This window comes from Nannospalax galili, unplaced genomic scaffold (assembly GCF_000622305.1).
Source record: "Nannospalax galili isolate Female #2095 unplaced genomic scaffold, S.galili_v1.0 scaffold218, whole genome shotgun sequence".
In the NCBI taxonomy this organism is placed as follows: Eukaryota; Metazoa; Chordata; class Mammalia; order Rodentia; family Spalacidae; genus Nannospalax; species Nannospalax galili.
Window position 1 is genome coordinate 636,463 of NW_008343207.1, and position 6,539 is coordinate 643,001.

At 46.4% G+C, this 6,539-nt stretch overlaps 1 pseudogene; it reads right to left on the minus strand.

The window, feature by feature from the left end:
* Window positions 1–3,648: 3,648 nt before the first annotated feature.
* On the minus strand, window positions 3,649–3,891 carry LOC103739011 (annotated as a pseudogene).
* Window positions 3,892–6,539: the final 2,648 nt, after the last annotated feature.

The window sequence follows — 6,539 nt, forward strand, 5'->3', positions numbered from 1 at the left end:
TCCAGATGGGGTTTCCTTAGAGCCCCAACTGTCCTGGAATTCTCAGTGTGGACCAAGCTGGCCTCAATTTCACAGAGATCTGACTGTCTTGACTCCCAACTGTTAGAATTAAAGGTGTGTACCATTACTACAACTGGCTTTTTAAAAAATTTCTGATGTGTATGAGTGTATTGCCTATATGGTATGCAAGTGAACCATGTTGTGCAATGCCCTCAGAAGTCAGAAGAGGGTGTTGAATCTCCTGGAACTAGAGTTAGGGGAGGTTGTTAGCTGCTCTGTGGGTGGTGGGAACCAACCCTCAGGTCCTCTCTAGGAGCTACCAGTGCTCTTAACAACTGAGGCATCTCTCCAGTTCCGCCCACCTTTTTATAAGCAAATGTAGTTACTTGAGTTTTTCTTAGGGTTTATTTTGTGGTTCAAAGCTCTGTTGAGGGTCTGCTGTGAGGACACTCCAGTGACACAAGGCTAAAGCACAAGGCCTGTTTGAGCTATGGTGGCTCTGGTCTGGCCTCCTCTTTGTGTTCAGTATCACAGCTGGCCAGTGAAAATGCCACATCAGGCCTGGGTTCAGAGGAGGGAAAGGTGATGCCCTCTCCTGGGATTGGCAGACTGTCCTCTGGCCCACACTGGCTTTCCCAATCACATGATGGGAACTGAAAACTTAAGTTTTTTTCCTTATTATTCTTTTTGCTCTTGTGTTAGGACACAAATTTTGATAGGAAATGAAGATAGGACATGTTTATCTCTTTCTCAGAGATTATAAGAAAACAGGACCCATTAATCCCAGCACTCAGGAAGCAGAGGCAGGCAGATCTCTATGAGATCGAGGCCAGCCTGGTCTATACAGTGAATTATAGGCCAGCTGGGGCTGCAGGGAGACCTTGTCTCAAAAAGACAAAAAACCCTGAACCTAGACCAGGGTTGGGGTACAAGATAAGCCCAGTACTCAGGAGGCCAGAGGGTCAGGAGTTCAGGCCAGCCAGGACTACAGAGTGAGACCCTGTCTTGAATAACCTAAAACCAAACATCAATCCCCCCCATACCCCCCCCAAAAAAAAACCAGAAGAAAGAAGGGATGATAGAAGGGAAGGAGGGAGGCAAGAAGAAAGGGAGGGTGGGCTAGGACCGACATTAAATCCTTTTTTTTGAGACAGAGTCCCACTTACATAGCCCCAGCTGGCCTGGAACTTGATATGCCAACTGGCTACTTTGAACTCCTGATTCTCCTTCCTCCATCTCCTGAGTGCTGGGATTATAGATGTGTACCACCACACTTGACTTGAGTGAATTGTGTGTGTGTGTGTGTGTGTGTGTGACACAGCAAGTGTGGAGATCAGAGGACAACTAGTGGGAGTTGGTTCTTCCCTTCTACCATGTAGTTTCCCAGGATTGAATTTAGGTGGTCAGGCTTTCATGGCCAGATCTCCCCTGCCCTCAAGTGAGTCGGTTTTTTTTTGTCTTTCTGAGACAGGGTCTCCCTGTAGCCCCAGCTGTCCTGGAACTCACTATGTAGACCAGGCTGGCCTTGAACTCACAGAGATCTGCCTGCCTCTGCCTCCCGAGTGCTTGGACTAAAGGCGTGCACTACCATGCCTGGCTTTTTTGGTCTTTTTGAGGTAGGGTCTCCCTGTAGCCCCAGCTGACCTGGAACTTGCTATGTAGACCAGCCTGGCCTTGAGCTCACGGAGATCTGCCTGCCTCTGCCTCCCAAGTGCTGGGACTAAAGGCATGCACCACCATGCCCGGCCTTTGAGTGAGTCTTAGGTGTAGAGAAGGGGCTGGAGAGATGACTTAGTGGTTAAGAGCACTGACTGCTCTTGCAGAGGACCTGGGTTCGATTCCCAGCACCCACATGGCAGCTATGAGCGGTCCTTGACTCCAGTTCTAGGGGAATCTGAAGCTCTCTTCTGACTTCTGCAGCATTGCACGGCACAGTGCACTCACATACATGCAGGCAATACACTTATACACATAAAATAAAAATAATAAATAAAATTAGCCAGGTGTGCGTAGTCCCAGCACTTGGGAGGCAGAGGCAGGCGGATTTCTGTGAGTTCAAGGCCAGCCTGGTCTCCATAGTGAGTTCCAGGGCAGCTGCGGCTACAGGGAGACCCTGCTTCAAAAAGACAAATAAATAATAAATAAACAGTAAATAAATAAATAAAATTTAAAAATTACTTTTAAAAAGGTGTAGAGAAAAGGCCCGGTGGCCCTTGCACTCATGTGCACACACAAACATATATACTTAAAAATAACGAAAATGGGGCTGGAGAGATGGCTCAGCAGTTAAGAGCGCTGACTGATCTTGCAGAGGACCCGGGTTTGATTCCCAGCACCTTAACTCCAGGTCCAGGGGAATCTGAAGCCCTCTTCTGACCTCTGTGGCATTGCAGGACATGGGTGCACTCACATACATTCAGGCAATACACTCATACACATAAAAGTAATAAACAAAAAAGACCCAAAAATAAATCTTTTAAAAAATGCCGGGCAAGGTAGCACAAATCTTTAGTCCCAGCACTCAGGAAGCAGAGGCAGGCAGATCTCAATGAGATTGAGGCCAGCCTGGTCTACATATTGAGTGCCAGGCCAGCTGGGGCTACAGGAAAACCCTATCTCAAAAAGACCAAAAAAAAAAAAAAATAAAATAAATAAATAAATAAATAATTTAAAAAAAAAGGGGAAGGCCATAGAAAACCAGGCATGATGGCTCAGGGCTCAGGCCTTTAATCAAGACCAAGGTGGCAGAGGAGGCAGAGGCTGAGGCTGAGGTGACTTTCAGGCAGAGGGAGAGTTCCAGGACAGCCCTCTCAAAGAGGCGAAGTGGGGTGGGGATCAAGAGAGCTGGAGACAGGGAGGGAGAGAGCTGGAGAGATGGCTTAGTAGGTAAAGATGCTCAGGTGCTAGTGACCTAAATTCAATCCCTGGGAGCTACTTAAAGGTAGAAGGAGAGAACTGACTCTACAAAGTTGTCCCAGACTTCCACACGCACACTGCCATGCCCATCTGCACACACACACACACACACACACACACACACACACATCATCATCATCATCATCATCATCATCATCATCATAAACACACATTAGGCACACACACTCATGATTTTTTTTTGAATGTGCAGGTCTGTGACAGGCAGGGAATTTGGCTCAGTCTACCTCTGCAGCCTGTGACCTTCGCTGTAGAGCCTGTGCAACAGCCTGCCTGCATCATGTGTGATTCTCAGAAGTCCCCAATCTCAGTTTCCCTCCCTGGTACTTTTGGGGATTTCTAAAGAAATTTGCACTTGCCATTCAGCCAGCTGACTGCCTGGAACTGCAATTGTCCCAGCATGCTTTTCCAGTGCTGAGCAGGACCCTGCCAGGCTACATCTCTCTCTGGGGCTGTTCAAGCAGCAAGGCTCACAGGCCAGCCAGGGATCTTCAAACCCACGAACATGTGAGAACGTGTCCTGTGTGAAACTTCAGGCCTGAAATTAATGGGTCTGGCTTTGTTTTTTGTCTGTGCTGCTTTTTTTTTTTAAGGTTTCAAAAACTTCGTTTAAATATGCCATATTTTAATAAATACATGGTTCTTTTACGTGGCATCACTTGTGCATTGGTTTCTTTTTAAACAATTCGTTGATTATTACACTAGCTGTCATGATTACTGGCTTCTCCACTCACTTAGGGTGACTTTGCCAACAGGGGACAGTTTCCATTCCTTTCCAATTTGTGTTGCTGTATATGTCCATAGAGAAATGCAGAAAATGACTCCACTTGCTAATATAGCACTACCATATTTGTCATGGAAATCAGGTCTCCATTTCTGGTGGTTCTACCTTGCCTTTACTTGCTGCATGCTTTGAACTTGGAGATGGTGTAGTGAGGTTTTGGCCAAGAGAAACATCACAGAGACTTAGATGGAACCATGGCAACTGCAGCTGCTGCTTACTGAAGTACAAATGTGCCCCAGCTACCCTTGCTATCTGTGTTTTTTTTTTTTGAGACAGGGTCTCCCTGTAGTCCCAGCTGTCCTGGAACTCACTATGTAGACCAGGCTGGCCTTGAAGTCACAGAGATCCGCCTGCCTCTGCCTCCCAAGTGCTGGGACTACAGGTGTGCGCCACTATGCCCGGCATCTGTGCTATTTTTGAGACAGTAAGTTAAGTAGTCCACAGTGGTCTGAAAATCATAACTTTCTGCCTCAGCCTCTTGAGTTCTGGGATTACAGACATGAGCCCCTACACCCAGATGGTTTTAAGTAATATGTGTATGTACATGATTGTATGGGCGTGTACATGATTGTTTAGGTTTGTGCTTATGAGGACCTGAGTTCTAGCCCCAGAACCCACATAAAAACTGGACAAGGTGGTTTACACATGCAATACCAGTGCTGGGGGGACAGAAACAGGCTTACTGATGAGTGCCCCTGGAGTGAGTGCCAAACCAGTGATAGATCATCTCATAGCAAGGTAGATGGCCCCTGAGGTTGTCCTCTGGCCTCTGCACACCTGTACCTCCACATGTACACACATACACAAAAAATGACTTCAGACTGTATATCTCTCCAGCTCATTAACTGGAAGTTTGGCTTTCACGGCTCCTGCCCATCCTGCAATATCACCATAAGAATTATTTTTATTTACTTATTTATTTTTGCTTTATTTTACGTATATGCATGTATTGCAAGTGTACCTGTGTCATGCAATACTGAAGAGGACAGAAGAGAGTGTGATGATCCCTTGGAACTGGAGTTATGGATGGTTGTTAGCCACCATGTGGGTGCTGGGATTCAAACCCAGGTCTTCTGCAAGAATAGCCAGTGCTCTTAATCACTGAGCCATCTCTCCAACCCCAATTATTTTTTATCTATTTATTTTTTATTTTGTGTGTATGAGTGTATTGTCTGCATGTATGTCAGTGCACCCGTGTCGTGCAATGCCTTGGAGATCAGAAGAGAGCTTCGGATTCCCCTGAACTGGATTTAAGGATGGTTCGTAGCCACCATATGGGTGCTGGGAATCGAACCCGGGTCCCTCTGCAAGAGCAGTCAGTGCTCTTAACTGCTGAGCCATCTCTCCAGCACCTCAACCCCAATTTTAAAAATAATTTTATGTGTCTCAGTGTTTTTGCCTGCAAGTAAGTGCACCACATGTGTGCAGTGCCTGAGGAGCCCAGAAGAGGGCATTGGATTCCCTGTGTCTGGGTTACAGACAGATATAAGCCATCATCTGGGTGCTGGGAACTGAACCAGGGTTCTCTGCAAGAGCACTGAGCACTCCCAACCTCTGAGCCATTTCTCTGGCCCCCACCGTAAGAATTCTTAAACGGCCTCCACTGGGCTTTATAGTTTGCTTAGAAAGAAAACCAGATTGGGAGACACGTTCTTGTGTAGGCTCTAAGAACTGGAAATCACCAGTCAAGTGGTGGTTTTGGTCTTGACACAGCAACATGAAAGAGGGGCAGTGGTCGCCAATGAGTAGTGAGGTTGCCGCTACATGAGCTAATAAATAGTGGACAGTAATAAATGCCAGTGACAGGTGGTTGGAGTTCACTCCTCTTTACCAAACGCAGCCAGCTTCTGCAGGTGGACTGGGGAGCTGGTGGTTTGTTTACCCATGTAAGTTACAAGTCTCTGTGGCACTGGGAAAGCACCTAGCTTTCAACATGTGAACAAGAAGCAACAGACTAGAACTGAGATCACTGACATCTCACTGCCACCCCCCCCCCAATCAGACAACACACTGAAATATGAATCAGGAAGGCTTTTGGCCACAGGAAACAGATAAACATATCCAGATGTGAAGAGGTCTCCTAATATCAGAGTCTGCTTTGTTGTGATTTTCTTGTTCTGTCCCTTAGAGAGGATTGTCACAACTCCAGAGATCACATATGTAGGCAGGAAGAAGCAGGGAGGAGTGAGGTCAATCACATCTGTTTCTTAATGAAGAAACTAGAGACCTTGGACTTGGTGATTCAGGGGTTGCTGGACCTGGTGTCATTGGTCAGAACTGGTCAACCCATCTTCTGAAGCCACAAAGAAGGGAGTAGGTTTGTTGATGGGCTTAGCTCATGACTGTTCACCTCTGCATGGCTGCCATCATGGCTTGGATGGGTCTTGGTTATAGGTACTAGCCAAGTGTATTGTGGGATGTCCAACAGCATCCCTTACCTCTACCCTCAAAATGCCAATAGCTCTTAATGTGACAACTAAAACATCTCTCAACAGTTCAAAGTCACGCTGCTCTATGTCAGTCATTTTTCTTGTCTGTCAAAAATAGTCAACAGAAGCAACTTGAGGGAAGTGGGGTCCGGGGACCCTGTTTGTAACCCAGCACTTGTGAGGCTGAGGCAGGAGGAGCCTGGCTACATAGTGAGATCTGTCTCAAAAACAGAAATCCAGGAAAAGGTGGCCATTCACATTCTGTGCTACATAAAATCCATCAATTTGTTTCAGAATTTCCCCAAACCTTTCATTATGAAAATGTTCCAGAAAACCACAGGGTTGAAAGAAGAATATAGCAACATGAACTCCTGGTCTGAGTAATTAATATT